A 16,455-nucleotide genomic window follows, 5' to 3' on the forward strand; every position below is an offset into this window, starting at 1 on the left:
ACAGGGAACTGGAATTTTTGGTCTCTGAGTAAAACGTGTTTTCTGGTGCCAAGAGCTACAAAAGGCTCAGTTACCAGGCCTATTAGGAGAGCAGAATAAGGCCACATCGGAGGCAATTAAAGCTCACGTGTCACACCGGCAAATTAGAGGGTCTCGGCCCGCTTCCAGGCTGCGCGGGCGTCAGTGCCTGACACTGCGGGGGAAACGAGGACAGTTCGGAAACAATACCTGTTCCCGCGCCTCCTCGTCGCAGCCGCCTTTGCAGCTCCTGACGTTTCGCACAGCGGTACGGGGCTTGCTATATTTAAACAGCCAGCTAGTTCAGCTCTTGCCGGGAGCCCGCGTCTGACGGGGATCTCCATCAGGCGTGTCCGTGGGCTCCCAACCAGCCCGCCGCGCTCCGGGCCAGCGGTGGTATTTCTGCGAGGCGAAGCTCGCCCCCCTGCCCGATTAGGGATCACCCCGTCCTGCAACGGCAGGGCTGGGAGCGCTTCTGATTTTAAACAAGCTGCTGCCGTCGAGTAGGCGTCCTTTAAAATTTCACGCAGCCGACGTGTCTTTGGGCAGAGCTGAGTCGAGCCCGGCCGGGGCTCGTGCGTTAGGTGGATCCGAGGTCTCCGGTGCCTGGTGTTTTGGGGCAGGGAGAGTCAGACAGATGCGGGACTTCTGTCTGCAAGAACTGGGCTAGGAGGAGATGGGAAGGGAGGTTTCTGCAGATCAGCGTAAGCCAAACGCTTTCCAGAGTGTGGGGTGGGGGGGAGGAGAGTTTCTTTAATCAAAATGAAACCTCCTCTGATTTCAGTTTAAGGTGTGCTAGAATATTTCATTCAACCTGATACAAAGTGCTGCCTTTCATTGTGGGTTTTAATGAACTCTGTGATCCTTTAAAAGTTTATTAGGCTAATTGGAAAGGAAAAATGTTTCTCTCGGAACTGGAAGTCAAAGCACTTTCATGATCATTGCTGTCTCTAAAGCGTTGCTTAAAAGCATTAGATACTTTTCTGCCTTTCTAGAAACCCGGGTTAATTCCTGCTTTCACAGAGACCATAAGTGCCTTGGGAGTTAAACCTAAGGATTGATTTAGAAAAAAGGCCTTGTTCCTTAGAAAGTGAGCGCTGCTGTCCGTGATCCTGGGATGAAAGGGACGACAGTCTCATCTCAGACCTTTCCTACTCCTGAAAAAACTCAGGGCACTCTGATACTCACAAAGGGAACCTGAGCCCATCTCTGGACGAGGCACCGATGACTTTAATCAGCGGGGACATTCCTTTGCTTGCTCCGAGAAGCCCAGTAATTCACCCGGCTCGCAGGGAGCCTCGCTGGCGACGGTGCCTCTCCCGCGCAGGAGGCAGCGAGGCACGAACTCCGGCAACGTCTCTGCTCTGACAAAATCTCCAGCTGCTCCTTGTCAATACTCAGCAGGAGGATATGGCTGCATCAGCTGATGCAGCCCTAGGACCTGGGATGCAGACACCGGTGAGAGATTTCCTGCCAAAGGCAGGAGAGCCGAACCCCCAGTAAATAGATTTTTCTCCTCCTGTATTTCCTTGCTGCTGCAACGGGGTAGGAGCATGCTACCAGGAGGGATGGAGTGCCTTTGGCGCAATAGTCAGAGGGCTGAACCTCTGCTAGCTCCAGGTTCAAACACTGCTGCTTCTGCAAGCAGCATCCTGTGCAAATATCCAAAATCATTTGACAGTTTTTCAGATTTTCATTTCTTCTTAGTGCATCACATTTTTCAGTCAATTAAAAAAAATCATAAAACAATATCAGACTATAAAATATATGCATGTTTACATAATATTGTGGCCAATAAATTCCACTATGAGCTCCCATGGGTTTCCCAGAGCCATCTGGGCTCAACTGAGCTCTCTGCATTTCTAAATATAGAGGCAAAAAAAATTTTTTTAAAGAAAAGTGTTAAAAATTGCAAGTGACTGCTATAACTGCATGCTGAAATGATGGCCCTGGAGGCAGATGCTTTGCCACTCCTCTTGTGCTGTCCCTCTGCACACAAAAATCACTAATGCCAGCATGAAGGAGACCTGTAGCCTCCACCGAGCCCTGGGAGGAAACAGTTCATCTGCTGACCATCAGCAGACCTTGGGCATAGCAAGAGTTTACCGGAAGAGGCACCTGCTGTGTAGGGGTGGCTCCTGCGTTTATCATCCTGGGATACTGCAAGGTTGACTCCAGCCGTGCCTCGGGTGTCGTGGCCTCCGGCTGTGCAGCCCTTTCTCCGTGAGGAGCTCTCCCAGGAAAGCACAAGGCCTCCACACTCCAGAGGTCACGTCCGCTGCTGGATCTCTAGCTACAGGTCAGCTGAAGAGGAAAACCTCTTATCTTAATCTCACTCGAGCGGTTTTAACCCAAGAAAGAAGACAGAGACAGCTTCACAGACCGTGGTTCTCCCTCTATCGTACAGGTATGACTAAACCGTAGCCTGGTCCCGGCAGCGGACTTGCCTGAATGAAGGCCCCTGTCGCAAAGGACCTTGCAGACTGCGCTCATGTGCTGCTGTTACACGTGCTGCAGGCTCCTGAACACCATGGACTCTTCTGGGTCCCTTCATGGGGTTACACGTATATGAAATTCAGTTCGTAACTGGATTGCCAGGAATTGACCCAACGTTGCATCAGGCAAAAAGTTTCGTTGGGACACTTAGCGGGCACTGGAGGAGCTGACTGCTGTGTAGGACATCCCTTTTTCAATGCGGTGCTGAAAGGAGAACAGGTACCAGAAACATGAACTGCGTTTGCCGGGTTTTACCATTTGTTAGCACGAAGGAGGTCTGCATTAGCAGGAGGTACCATGCCACGTGCACAGGCGGCGTGGCAGGGGCGCGCAGAGGAACGCGAGTCCTCTGGGTGCGTGAAGCGGCGTTTTGATGAACGTGCAGCCCTGGCTTGACTCAGCTGGTCGACGTGCGTCTCCCCCCGCCATTGATCTGCTCTGAGCCCAGCCTTCGGAGGGCTGTCTCTGTGTTGGTATGCCAGGGCGTATTTTCTCTGCTCAGATGATTAAAAGTCAGCACTCAGAGGCTCCCAGAACAAAACACCTTCCTTGAGATGGCATTTGCATCTGAAAGGCAGGATGCCTGTTTCAGGGACTTTGCTATTTTGTGAACTCTTTCTGTGCAGTTTCCCGGCTCCCTCCTCCCCATGCTTAATTTGGGACTCCATACTCTTGTCCCAGCAACCTGCATCTGGCTTGAAGCCAGCCTTAATTGTCCCGTCTTGGGGTAGTTAGGAGATCCGTCTAGCTCCAGTGCAAATTACAGCCATTGGAGGGCGGCTATAATTTGTGTCCTGCTGCCCCTAGTTCCTGGGAATGCTCCTGGCAATCAGCAAATGATATGACTCATGTGTGAGGAAGCCAGATCCACTTTAGCCTAGCTTAATATTTTGATTAGTATGAGGCTGGCATAAGAGCTGAGAGGTTCTCGCCTATGTGCCGGGCTGCAAAGTTCATTTGCCCACCGCCAGCTATGCTTAGTGCTGCACCGTGGGGTGAGGGGCAACTGCACCGTACCAGGGAGCACATTTGCGCTCCTCCTTCGATGCAATGGGGTGGGGAGCTGCAAAAGTGTCCCCCTGCTGATGGCTGAGCCCCCTCTCTGCCCCTGGGCTGTCCCCACGGCAGTGGGGCGCTTGCGGCCGTGCTCTCCCCACGCCACTAACTCAACCCTGGCGAGGCAGGTTCGGTCGTGCAAGTAGGAGAGAGGCAGGGCTTCGATGCCCAGCACAGCTGGCTTTAAAACCGAGCACCGTCTGGCCCTCGTTTCATTGCATGTGAATTTTATGGCTGGAAGGAGGGCTTTGTTTGCCTAGAAACCTGGGCAGCTTTGCAGGAGTCTGACTTATGTACCCAGATGTGTGGGCGAGATGGGGACATTGCGTACGCTCACACCTGTATACATGTGTGCAGGCTGGTACGTGCTTAGAAACGCACGCTTTTATCAGCTGCGCCTACTTGTGGAGATGCCTGGTTAATTTATCAATTGAGAAGTTCCATCTCGCTAAAAGTCTCATTTCCATATTCTTTCCAGATGGTCAAGATGCCACAGAGACAGTTTCTAAGTAAATAAGTCGCTGCTTCGTGCAGCCTACCATCAGCCTCACCACTAGCTGCCCCAGATGGCAGGAGAGTCAGAGACGGTACCTGGGTTGCGAAAGGAAGCGCGCCGCTGCATGAATAATAGAAACGGTGCGACTGCAGGATGGTAAAGCAAAATCTCTCTCCTCGCGTCTCCCGCTTCAGGGCGAAGAATGATTGCTGCTGGGAAGCGGCGGTGCCCCCCCCCCCCTCGCCCGCGAGCGCGGCACGGCGCGGTTCGCCGGCTTCATTACATCTTGTTTGCTTTTCTGGAATCATAGGCGCTAACGATGGAAAAGGCCTGCGGAAGAAGCCGCCTGTAGTCGGGCTCTCCGGATACAGGATTGTTTTCCGTGGGTGCTGCCGCGGGAGGCAGGGCACGAGGCTCAGTGAGCTGTGTCAGATCGGTGAAGCAAGACCTCACGCTCCCACGTACCCTGGTTTTCTTTTGCTGAATCCTGATTGTGGGCTAAAAACCGAAAGGTTAAAAGCATTTAATTATGCCGATCTTTCCTCCTGGATTAAACAAGAGGATAAATAGGCTAGCGTGGTTTTTTTGGATTTGATCTTGTTTTTTAAGCGAGTGAAAGGAGGCAGTAGGCTAAGGATCCTTGGCAGCTGTCACATGTTTCGCTTTTGATGGTGTCAGTTTTGTCTGTTAGGAGGTGTTTCTCTTGCCACTGTCAGCGTTTTCCGGGGGAGGATGAATTCATTGATACAGTCTGTTTGCTGTCCACATATTCACAGTTCATGTGTTACATTTTACATAAAGTAAACTTAGCAAGGGGAAAACTAATTCTGCAATTCTTCAAAGCTAATGCACAGTAAATATATTCTGACACTGACAGGTATTTCTTATTAAATAGCTCTGAACTGCGGTACTAGGTTTTGCTTAAGTGGCGTTATTCTCCCTGAGCAAAGACAGTTCATTTATTAGTCATTCTGAAAACCAAATAACAAATATTATTCTCTAAGCAAACTAAACAAACCATTTAAAAGGGGCCTGTCTGAAATGATTAAAGTACAGTGTCTGAAAAGCAGCTGACATTTTAGTGCCAAAATACCATATGGAGACTCAACTGCTTTATTAACATGCTTTGACCTAAGCTGCAAAATCTCCCAACACCTTTGAACAAGGAGGAACAGTCTTCCTGTGTGCAGGGGAGAATTCAGAGGCAAATCTTTCTGCCAGTTCTTAAGATGTCATTTTGGCACAACGAAGAGCGAGGTGCAATAATTGAGGGCTGGATGCTAGCAGATTTTTCAATTTCTGCCAGAGATACGCTGTAAAATAATTCAGCAAAGCTGAAAGCTTGGGCTTTCCATTTACACCATAAAAAGTAAATATATAGTGTTTGTCTTGCCTTCTTACAACTCTCTTTCTCTCTTAACTAAATATTTTCTTTCTTCTGAGCATCAGACATTATTTCTAGCTTTCAGGCATGCAAAATAGAGGAATGCATGCGTGTATATATACGTATGTATATTTATTTATGGCCTATGTGGGGGTGTGCTCATATGTTTGTGTATCCCTGGCTCAGCTCTGAAGATTTTCTTCATGAGGAGAAAAGCAGTTTTCTATTGCAGGTCAGACAGAATAACTGATATTACTGTTTACGGATCTTCGTTCACTGGAGAAGCTTATTAAGTTGCAGTTCTGCAAGAAAAAGGTTGTTCATCCACAGCGGGATGATAAGGATATGGGTAAGCACTCGCATGGACAGTGCACCACGGACTAATGAGAACGGCCCCAGTGGGCAGTTGTGCACGAGGGAGCCCCTGGGTGCTGTGATGAGATGCGCACAGAAAGAGCCATTCAAATGTTCTTGTATAAATTGCCTGGTCAGTTGTTTTAAGCCTGTTCTGCACACAAAATACTTGTGGTCCGACCTGGTTTTTTATTTTTAAGCAAATGTTTTCATTATTCATAAGAATTCATCAGATAGCTAGAGCAAATAGGTTTTAGCCTGAGGTTTGTTCACAAAATATCTCCTGCAAATGTCTCCTTTCTTGCTGGAGCGTTCCAGCATCTGAAGCAGGGCAGCTTGAGTTGGCAGGGAGGAAAATAATATAGAAGTTATTTGAGGAGTTTAATAAAAACTAGCAGATACTGAGCTGATGTATATTACTAACTTGCTTCACTGGGATTAGGTAGTTCTGGGTAAATGAGGAGGTATCAGTCCAGGTTTGCTTTCTTTCAGTGTTGTCCCAGTGACAGAAGATTACTCAGCTTTGGGGATTAGCCTGATGACGTTACATCACCAGGGTAACAATTTATGTGCCGATGTAACTCGGGACGTGTGGCCGAGTCGAGAGTTTCTGGTGTGAGGTGACGTCTCTTCCCTTTGGTAGCATGCTTGGGCTGAAACCTTGCTGAAGGCAGATCTTGCTGAACCTGCTGGAATGGCACATTTCTCTAACCGGGTACGTTTGCAAACAGCAATCTTTTCTCCCTTTGGCCGAAGTGTATGATCTGTCCAGTTACCAATTTCCTCCTTGTAGACAAGAGCACATAGATGTTTTTTCGTAGCCAGCCTCAGCAATCACTGTAAGATGTCAGAAGTGCTAGAAATTCCTTTATGGACAGACCGAATGGTTCAATACGATGTATTAAATAGTTCCTCCCTGGGGAGAGAGGGAGATGGTCCAAAAGGCTCACGGGCTGTAGTGTCAAGGTTATGTCAGCATCGCTGAGTAACGATAAGAACAGTGGATGTATTTTGCACTTTCAAAGGCACTACTGCAGATAACTCGCATTAGGAAAAAGGAAAGCTGATCTGCTCCTGGAAGCTCAGTACCAGGGTACAAGGCTCCCACGTGATACCGGTGAATATAATTGGGGTCTGGGGAAAATGCAGCAAAGCGCGTTCTGGAGCATGACCCGCGCCGCTAAGCTCGGCTGCTTCCTCTCCGTGGGGGCTGCTGAATCCTCGCAGCCGGTTTCCGGGAATGATTTTTCCCTTCTCCAGCTGGGTGGCAGATTGCAGGTGAAATCATGGCCTGCGCTGATGAAACGCGCAAGTGCAACTCGAACAGCCTCAGCAATCCGCCCGTGCGCCAGCGCCGCCAAGGAACTTCGTCTTTAATCTGACATCGAGACCAAATGTTGCTAATGAGGAACCCAGTCTTGGGTTTCTATGACAACTTATGTTCCTGAAAATGCAAAACAAAGTAAGGGAAGGGGCCGATTCTGCTACCCTCCCTGCTCGCACGGTCTCTGCCGGTGCCGTTCGGGTCGCAGCCCGACGCCGGCCCCCGCGGGCCGGGGGTACACAGCGCGCCTCCGCGCGGGCTGCCTCCCGCCACCCAACAGCGTCAGCCAAGCGGCAATTCCTTGTTCGCTCCTCAAACCGTGTCGCTAGGGCCAGCTGGGTTCCCGATAAATTTTTGTAGAAAATATAAAACGACATGTGGAAGCCTAGGGCAGAGAGGTTGTCGTTCCTCCTGCAAGAAGGGGAGATCGTCGCCCGCTCTTCCTTTCTCACAAACGTTGTCGTCGAGCTCCGTGGAGAGAAGAGCCTCCTAACGGGGTCGCCCGGCTGGTAGACGCTCTCCCCAGTCCTCTCCCAGTGCAGAGTTACTACCAGCCATACGTATTTCGAGGGACAAGCGCAAATCCCAGCCCATGCAACGGTCACGGAGCCGCTCGCAGCCCACCGGGCAGCAGCGAGAGCTAAATCTCCGTGGCGCAAGCGGGCAGCAGCGCCGGGGATGCTTCCCGGGAGCGAGGCCGGTCCCGTCCTGCCGGCAAAGAGGGCCGGCGCGGGGGCACCCGGGGCGGCGGAAACCCTGCGGCGCGCAGGCGCGAGGGTGCTGTTTGCTGCGCGCCAGGGCCGCCGGCTCGGCTGATCGAAGGGGAGCCGTGAGTCGAGGCCTCCGCGGCAGCGGCTGCTGCAGCGCGTCCCTCGCGCGCAGGCCCGAGCAGAAAGGGGAAGCTGCGCCGCCTCGGCGTAGCCGAGAAGGCTGGATAAAGAACGGTTTGGGCTGATTAAGCCCCGGGGAAATTTGCTGGTAAGTGAAAGCCTCTACAGAAAGGAGGGGCTTCGTGTTAATTAAACTGCAACCGGGCTGCTGGCTCAAAAACCTGACAAGGTTTGGGGGGATTATTCCAGCTCGAAGCCGGGGAACGCCGGGGGATGCTGAGGAGCTCTCAGGTCAGTCAGCGACATCTGTTACAGATGCCAGCGGCGCGGCGGCAATCACACTAATCAGTGAGGGGAAAGCCGTGTCTTACATCGCTGTCGAGGAGCGGCAGGCTGAGATCAGAGGTAAGTCGCGGGAAGGTAACGCGTGTTAGACAAGGGAGGGAAATGAAAATAGGCAAATAGTGTATAAAAAAAATAAAGAAGGTAGCAAAACAGCACGGATGAAAACCTCTGCAGGTTTGTAACTGGAGCGAAGCTTAGAAAGCAGATACATCCGGATCCAACAACAACTGCAAAAAAGGCTTTGACACAGCAGACGTTTCTGACGCATGCTGAAAGAATGAGAAGCCACCGCGTGCTTTATTGCTTCTATATTTGCACTTTATTTCGGAAGGGGAAGGTTTTTTCAGAAGCACCGGGAGCACGGAGGGGTTTGTACAACTCCTATGAAGTCAGCGGAGCGATGTGCCTATAGCACCCGTTTTGCACTTTGGAAGATCATGTATGCTTCCAGCTCCTCGGCATCCGATGTGGATGCCAGGAAACTTGGTGCGAGGGTCCTGGCTGCGAGGGCCAGGGCCGGTATGCCCAGAGGGGTCGGAGGACCCCCTTTCCCCTCGACCAGGGCTGGTTTGCAGGGCGCCTTTGCTTTTTCCCCGGTTCCCCCAGCGCTTTGGGGCCGGCAGCAGCTGTGCCTGGTTTCTCTGCCCACGTCTCTTTGCAGGATCGAGCCGGTGTTTCCTTGGCTCTCCTGCCCCTCTCTAACCTCACTCATGTTTACAGGCTTCGGGGGAATGACGCTGGTATAATGGCTCAGTTGTAAAAATTTTTTTTTTAATGAAGTCAGGGTCTGCGTAATCCTTGTGGACTGCCTCAAAGGAAGTGTTAGTTTTATGTGCAGAATGAGGCAAAAAAATAATCTATTTTTTTCTCTCTTCAGAGCAAGAATTGTCCTCTCTCCAGCTTGACTCAACTCCCTCCCTTCCCCTGCGGCTGGGAACAGGGTGGAAGAGGCTTGCTGCCGACGCTGCCGGCGTTTCTGGAGCCCACGGGCATTCCCTGCGAGTTGGGTGCACCCTCAGGCCTGCGTTAACCCGCTCTGCTGGCTGCCGGCGCGGGGGCAGAGGCCACGGCAGTGCCGGTCGCCCTCCTGGCAAACCAGCTCTGCCCGGCCCCAGCTGTCGCAGTAGCTCGGGGGATGCTCTGGGGGTCCTGTGCGGGGACGTCCTCGGCGGACCGGTCTCACTCGTCCTCCTGCGCTGTCTCGCCATCGCTGCCGAAAGCCTTACGGTCCGCGGTGTGGGGATGGGGCGCGGAGCTCTGCTGGGTTCCTCAGCCCGGCACCAGCTTTTGGCGTCGCTCGTTATTAACCGGCCGTTCGGATGCTAAGATGTAACGCGAGGCTGCCGGCTCTGCGCAGCGTCCGGCGCGTCTGCGGAGTGGGCTGGACAGAAGGTGGCAAGCGGCTGTGGTCTGACCGCTCGTCCGAGCGAAGAGCAATTCCTCCCGAGAGTTTGGTGAGTCTTGCTTCATCCTTATTTGAAGACCTCTCCTTATAAAGAGCTTCCAGTATCTTTCAGGAACTGGTCCATCAAGTAGCTACAAAAAAAGTCAGAAGCAAGTAAAAAAAGGCTATACAGCGTTCCCTAATTGTTTCCCCTTTCTTCAAATGATTTCTTGGTCATGTCTCCCTCCCTCAAAATCTACTGTATGTTCCCATGTTGCCTGCAGTAGCATCCGTGTCTCGGGACCCTACCCTGACTCATGCTACCTCTGTAACTGCTAGTAATCCAGCAAGAAGCAAGGCTTTCTGTGTTCTGGAGATCAGCGCTAGCATGCTGGCTTGTATTCGCATGGTCACAGCGAAGGCTACAAAACACACTGTCATTCTAGATAAATATTTTAGCTGGGGGCAATGCATCCCCGTTGCAGCGCTGCAGTCGGTACCTGGCCTTTGTGCTGGGGTCTGGAGGTCAATCTTATAAATCTCCGTAGCTAACTGCGGCCCCAGGCTTGGCTTCTCTATATAATTAATTTGTGTTTAAGGACTCCTCAGCAGATCTCCCTCCCTTGATAACTGAGCCACAGCCGCTTTGGCTGTGGTGCCATTTGGACGGCTTCCCAGTTCTCGTGATAGTTTCAGGGTGATTCATCAGGTTTCTACAAAACGAAGCACTAGGTGCTGAGAGGTCCTGAGCCTGCGATTGTAAGGGCACGGCGTGCTCGGCCCACGCTGCTGAGTTACGGACTCGAGCTGCGAAGGGCCGGGAGGTCCATCGTGGTGAGGTGCAGCATCAAGGCAGACGAGGGGCAGGGAAGAGGTGGCAGAGGGGAAGACGGACGGAAGGGAAAGGAGAAGAAACAGCAACCGTGCACCTTCAGCAGCACGTCAGCAGGGCTTTTAGCGATGAAAGGTCTCAGGCTGAATATGGGCCATCCTGCTTGGCCAGATAAGCAGCAATGTTTCAAAACCGCTCTGTGAGCTACAGGCAGAGCTGGGGGAGTGTGGGCGCCTGGGCTCCTTGGAGGGCTGCCCACGCTGAGAACAGGCGGCCGAGAGCAGTGAACCTCCCTGTTTATGTCTCAGGGCTTCAAGCTCAATCTTATTCAGCTTACGGTCACTTTGTGGAGGGGTGTTTAATGACAAGTGCCCCGCGTTCCCCGGAGGAGCTGGGAGCCGTGCTGTTTCCCTCTGTCTGTCCTGCCGCCCAGCCCTTCTGCATACCCAAGTGAAGCGTCGCTGCGATGCCTGCCTCCGAACAACCCCAGGTAAAGAGTTTGTAATTGGAATTAAATCCGTTGCCTGCGGATAGGTGCCTGCTGCTTAGAATTCATTAAAAATACCGTGACCTCATCAGACCCAATTCGAGGGGATGGCTCCACGGCGCTGCCGCCTGGGTGTTTCTGGCCAGGAAGGGGGGGTCCCTGTTTCCCGAGTGCCTTCCCGACACCAGTGAGCGCTGTGGCCTGGAGAAACGCCCCCGCCCCGGTGCAGGGGACGAGGCTCTGCCGGGCCCCCCTCCATTGCAGAAAGCCTTATAATTGCTCCCTTGCTACCTGAGCACAGATTTCGGCAACAAGTTCGGCTCCCCCATGACTCCGGGAGCTGGCAGTTTTCAAGTACCTCCCCAAGGATGAATAAAAAGTGGCAGAGCGGGTAGCGATTTCTGCAATCAGCCGGAGTTTCTGTGAAGATGGTCTCAAAACCATCCCTGTGTCTCAGTGGTCAGAGGATGCCTGTCATTGCCAGTGGGCCTGGAGGTGGATGGTTACCGCTCTCTAACACTGTCTTTTGGGCTTGATAGGCGCTTTTAAAATTCAGACAGACAGAGAGCCCTTGCTGGAGAAGGGAGGGAGCACATCGCAGCCCAGCTTTGGAATCATGCTGGTAAGGAGGGATTTGCAAGGCATGTTGTTAGCAAGCGGGAGCCGGCGAATGCCGCTTCTCTCAAGGCTTGGCTAAGCGGGGTGCAGCGCAACAGCCACCGGCTGCTTCGTGCATCCCCGAGGTTAGCAGGGAAAGGTCAGAAGGGGAGATGCAGAGGATTTCCAGAGCCGGATGGGTGAGTGGGAGCTTGTCGTGGGGCTGATGTCATCCGTGCATGATGTCACCGCTGTCATCTTCAGCAGAGCACTTCCATTGATAGCACAGCGACTCGGTGCTTCTGCAGTCTGTCTGCCAGCCTGGCACTCACTCTGTACAGCGTAATTAAGCAAATATATTAATAGAATGGGAGTCTGTGCCTGGTTAATGTTCGTCTGTGACAGACAAATGCAGAGACAAAGCAGACACTTACTTTAGAAGTACTGCAGGATGCTGTTAGCGGGCACAAACTCGCATCCCATTAGTGCCATTGCTGTTGGGCAACGTCAAGGCATTTGCATTTTAAACGAAGCTCCCAGATCCGCTCCGGTGCAGGATCAGATCCAGGAACACTGCAAGGCCATGTCTATACAAGGGGAGCTTTGGGGGTCCAGGAATACTCTGCTAGTAGAAACGCACGTAGGCACGTAGTGTGAGCCTGGCTTTCATACCAATCACAAGCTCAGGAAAGTGGATTGGGACGGCAGCAAGAGCACAGATGCTGCTGGCAGGACTCGTCTCTGCTGGGGCTTTTTCTAGCCTGGCCTGTGATGCCGTGACTCGAGTGCAACCCTTGGTGTCGCAGAGCCCTGGCCCAGGCTGCACAAACAACTTCTCCACATTCACAACACTTACAGGGAGACTATGGGCCCGTATGCCCCATCTCCACATAAAACTGCTCTGCAAGCCCTAAAACTGCCAGTTTTCCATCCCTGGACTAAATGATGGTCTTAACAAATTATGGCATAAAATATACCAGGAGAGGGAAAGCAGCGTTCACAGAGAATTGAAAATGCGATAAAGCAGAGGTTGCAGGGAATGTTTTTTTAATAGAAATGGAAATCTATTCATTTTAGTGGGCAGCTCTGCAGAAACGGGCCTTTTGGAGCCATCTGAAGGGGATGAGAGGGGTGCCATAGGAAAAAAAAAAAAGAAAAAAAAAAGAGGGACTAATTGTCTAAAGCCGGTGAGGAGATGCCTTGGTCTGAGCTACAAGTGTGCTAATGGAGAGGTTGCTTGGATACCGTAGCAGTGGGTACCTCAGGAGCACCCGAGGTAGGAGAGACAAAGCAGAGCGTAAACAGCAAGGAGGAAGAAGGGTCATTAAAGTGTTCCCTAAAGATGTTTAACTAGCAGTGGTGGGAGGAAATAAATAAGGAGGAAAAGTTGGTCTGAGTGTCAGGGAGGAAGCAAGCCTGTTAGAAAGACGGCTTATTTTCTGCTTGAAGCTTGCTCTTGTTACTAATTTCAACTCGAGACTTTTTTCCTAGCACAGTTTCTCCTGCTCTCAAGCATCCCTGGCTTTATCCTCTTTCTGCCACGTTCTCATTTAATTTTGCTCCTTCAAGGAAAAGGCTGGAAAACTCTTGTGTGTGGCACTTTGAAAACCAGGCTACAAACGGGGCCGAAGGCGCTGCTGAGCTGCTGGGGAAGTGCTAATTGCCCACACGCTGGAGACCACATGCCCCACGTTCACATGGCCTTTAAGCTTTACAAAAAGGGTAGTACAGTTGTTTTGTGACCCTTCCTGTATTAATAAACCTGGCCCAAAGTGACCTTAGACTGAAGTCTAAGTTTCATCTTACCATGAAATCTTTAATGAAGATTGCCTGCGCTCTGGCCTTGTCCAGCACTCCATTTGACAGCGGGAAGGGACGAAATCATTGAAAGCACCACTGCCAGCATCAGTCCTAAACAACAGTTAGGAAGAGAGTTATTTTAATGAATACATTTCCTTTCAGTTGTATGCGAATGGCAAGATCCCATTAGAATGGGGAGGCAATTAGAGCTAATAAAGATGAACGCGCAGCGCTTGGTGCATGTGGAATAACAAACAGTGAACAAAGGATTCGGGAGAGAGCTGACTCTAATCCAAATAAATGAGCAGTGATGAAAGGGAAAACGGCTCTGGTCTCCTACAGTGAGACACGCTTCCTTACTGCCTTCCTTCTACCAGTATTTCACCTAATCGCAGCAGGGAAAGCAACACTTGGATTCAATCACAGAGGCAGAGAAGTCAATGGGATGGTCCCTGCGGGGATTTCGGGCTGCCGGCTGCCCTGCCGATCAATGGGGCAGCCTGCTGCCGGCTGGGCTATTCGCAGCCCCGCAAGCCTGCGCGGTACAGGGCAGGAGGTGTCCGCGGCCGGCTGAATAGCAAGTCCAGCGGCACTTTCTGCCGCCTTTCCCGGCTGGAGCCACAGCACGAATGCACATGCTGGAGGTGCTGGCTGCAAGCAAAGCCCCCGGAGCGAGCCGGGAGCGCTCCGAGCCGGAGCCTCCCGGCCACACGTGTGAACCTGGAGAGCTTTTCAGCTGCGGGATGCTAACCTGACAGAGCTCATGTGGCAGGGAAATGTGCCCTTCTTGCTTTTCCACATGGGCTTCTGGCAGTCCAGCCCTTCCCTGGTGGCATCCTTCTGCGGGAAGAAACCAGCATCACTGCAGCCCCCGGCGCTGCAGGTATCGCCCGGCTGTGAAAGCAGGACCTGCAAAGCGAACACACTCAGCGGGCGGAAAAACTAAAAGCAGCAGGGGTTGCTAACTGCCCCTAACAACCATCTTTTCTGAAAGTCAGGTTTATTAGAAAAGTCAGTCTAAAATGAGCTAAACTCCTTTATCCCTCTTTTCCTTCCAACTGGGAACTGCACAGTGCGTCCTGCGCTGCCTCCAGGAGCACTACCCGATCTGCGACCCGCTCTCCAGTGCCAGGACACTTTCTGTCATCCTCCCCAGGTACTTTCATGTCCGCGGAAAGTCCTGGGATGGTGCAGAGCCAAAGAGATCAGTTCGGCAAGTGGACCGAACTGGTGCACAGGGGCCGGGGCACGGCCAGAGCCAGATGGACTGGGAAGAGGGTTCAGAGGCGTTTTGCAAGTCTGGAGCTGGAGCTAGACCAGAGAGAGGGGGGCCACGAGGGTTTATATGCTGGGAGGGTGGAGGGATTGAATCAACTAATTGCTGTTTCACATTTTAATATTTGATTATTGGTTGTGACTGACTGCCAGAATTAACAATCCTGATCACAATGGGTATGCGAGTAGCCCGAAACTATCATCAGCGCTATGGCTTGGTGGAGCGTGGAGGAAATAATAGCCTCTTCACAATGGTGTATTTACACAGTAGGCTCACAGGAAAATTGGGTAAACCGATAATTACCCAAGGATATTATTGGCTTTGGCAGAGTTAATAATAATTAGCACTCTTCCTTTTCCAGACTCCTTACAGGAGAGACCTTTTATAATCCACAGAATACAAAGGACCCAAACCGCCAAGAACTGCTTCCATGTGTGGCTTGGAAAAAAAACCTCTGAGTTTCTTTCTGCTGATAGACTCCAAGGGTGAAATCACCCAAAGAGATCAGGGAGCCAGACTTAAAAGTGATAGGAATAGTGGTGGTAATAATGATAAACAATTTTGCATGTTTAAAAAAAAAACCCAAAACAAAAGAACACTTGCCTTGGGGACTGCACTTGCCACTGGCCTATCTAGCGCTGTGTGCCAGAGAGAAATTTAGCCCTAACACTTGACAGACCTCCGGATCAGCATGGGACGCTGGAAACTGCTCTGCTGTTCCTCTCCCTGCTTTGGCAGCTCCTGGTTTGCTTTACAGTTAGTGCTGCTGCTCCCAGGTTTGCAGCGCAGCAGCTTCCCATCCCAGAAAATGGCTATTTTTCTGTAGGCGTTCTCACTGCTCGTCCTTGCGGCGTCTCCGTGCCTCCCCCGGTGCCTGCAAGCCGGCAGCTCTGCGCTGCCAGCGCCTGAGGCTGTTCAGCCGCCCCGAAGCTGCAACCTCTGCTTTACGCCAGCACCTAAGTGGTCCCAATTAGTGCAGCCCTCTCGGCAGGGAAGCGCAGAGCCTGCTGGCTAGCGAGGAGCAGAAGGAGCATCGCCTTCCTCTGCCTCCCCTGGGAGAAGCCTTCTGCAGCCACGGCCGGGGCACAGCCCCTCCTCACGCCCACCAGCCGGCTCTGCTTGTTGCTCTCCCTCCAGGGCACATCCTTTTATGGGTTGATGCCATGCGATAGTTTGGGTTAAACGGGGTGAATTTGTTACGCTTGCTGTTGCAGGCCCGGCCCGAGGAGAACGGGGATGTGGGGCGAGAGCGATCAGCACCGTGATGCACACTCCAAATTGATATGTGTAGTTGGTACGTGTGATGCGACTCCTGCGTCTGTGCTGCATTCGCCGAAGGGGCTCTGCTGAGCCCTGGCATGGCGCTGGATGCTGATAGGGATGGCTAAGGACGGCATATAGGGATACCTAGTCTCCATTCATCACAACCTATGAGAGAAATGATCTCCTCCTAGATCCCCCACATCCAAGCTCTGTCTAAATCTCAGCAGCTCTCTAGTCATCTCCGAGATGCGGCTTCTCCTACCATTCCCACAGCTCCAACTCCCATCACAATTACTGAGGTATCCTCCTCCCTCCCTCCTCCCTTGACACATTCAGTCTTGCTCAACTCGTGTGCATCCATAATGCGGTTGTAGATGTTGCGGCAGCTCCCGGCCCCCCGGATGCTGCTTCTCCAGCACGTAAGATGTTGGCTGCACGTCTCGCTATGGGCCACCTTCAAAAGATCAAAAAAAAATCACAAGTGAAATCCCCCCTGCCCCAAGCTGGCCCATA

The 16,455-nt window shown here is 52.0% G+C and overlaps 1 long non-coding RNA gene across 1 annotated transcript; it reads right to left on the minus strand.

Moving 5' to 3' along the window:
• Positions 1–8,635: 8,635 nt before the first annotated feature.
• On the minus strand, positions 8,636–14,228 carry LOC106482256 (uncharacterized). The gene is made up of 3 exons (XR_001292133.2): positions 14,155–14,228; positions 13,410–13,514; positions 8,636–9,839 (listed from the first exon to the last, which is right to left on the minus strand). It is a non-coding gene; the product is annotated as an uncharacterized lncRNA (long non-coding RNA).
• Between the last annotated feature and the right edge of the window lie 2,227 nt (positions 14,229–16,455).

The sequence above is a fragment of the Apteryx mantelli genome, chromosome 9 (genome assembly GCF_036417845.1).
Source record: "Apteryx mantelli isolate bAptMan1 chromosome 9, bAptMan1.hap1, whole genome shotgun sequence".
Classification (NCBI taxonomy): Eukaryota; Metazoa; Chordata; class Aves; order Apterygiformes; family Apterygidae; genus Apteryx; species Apteryx mantelli.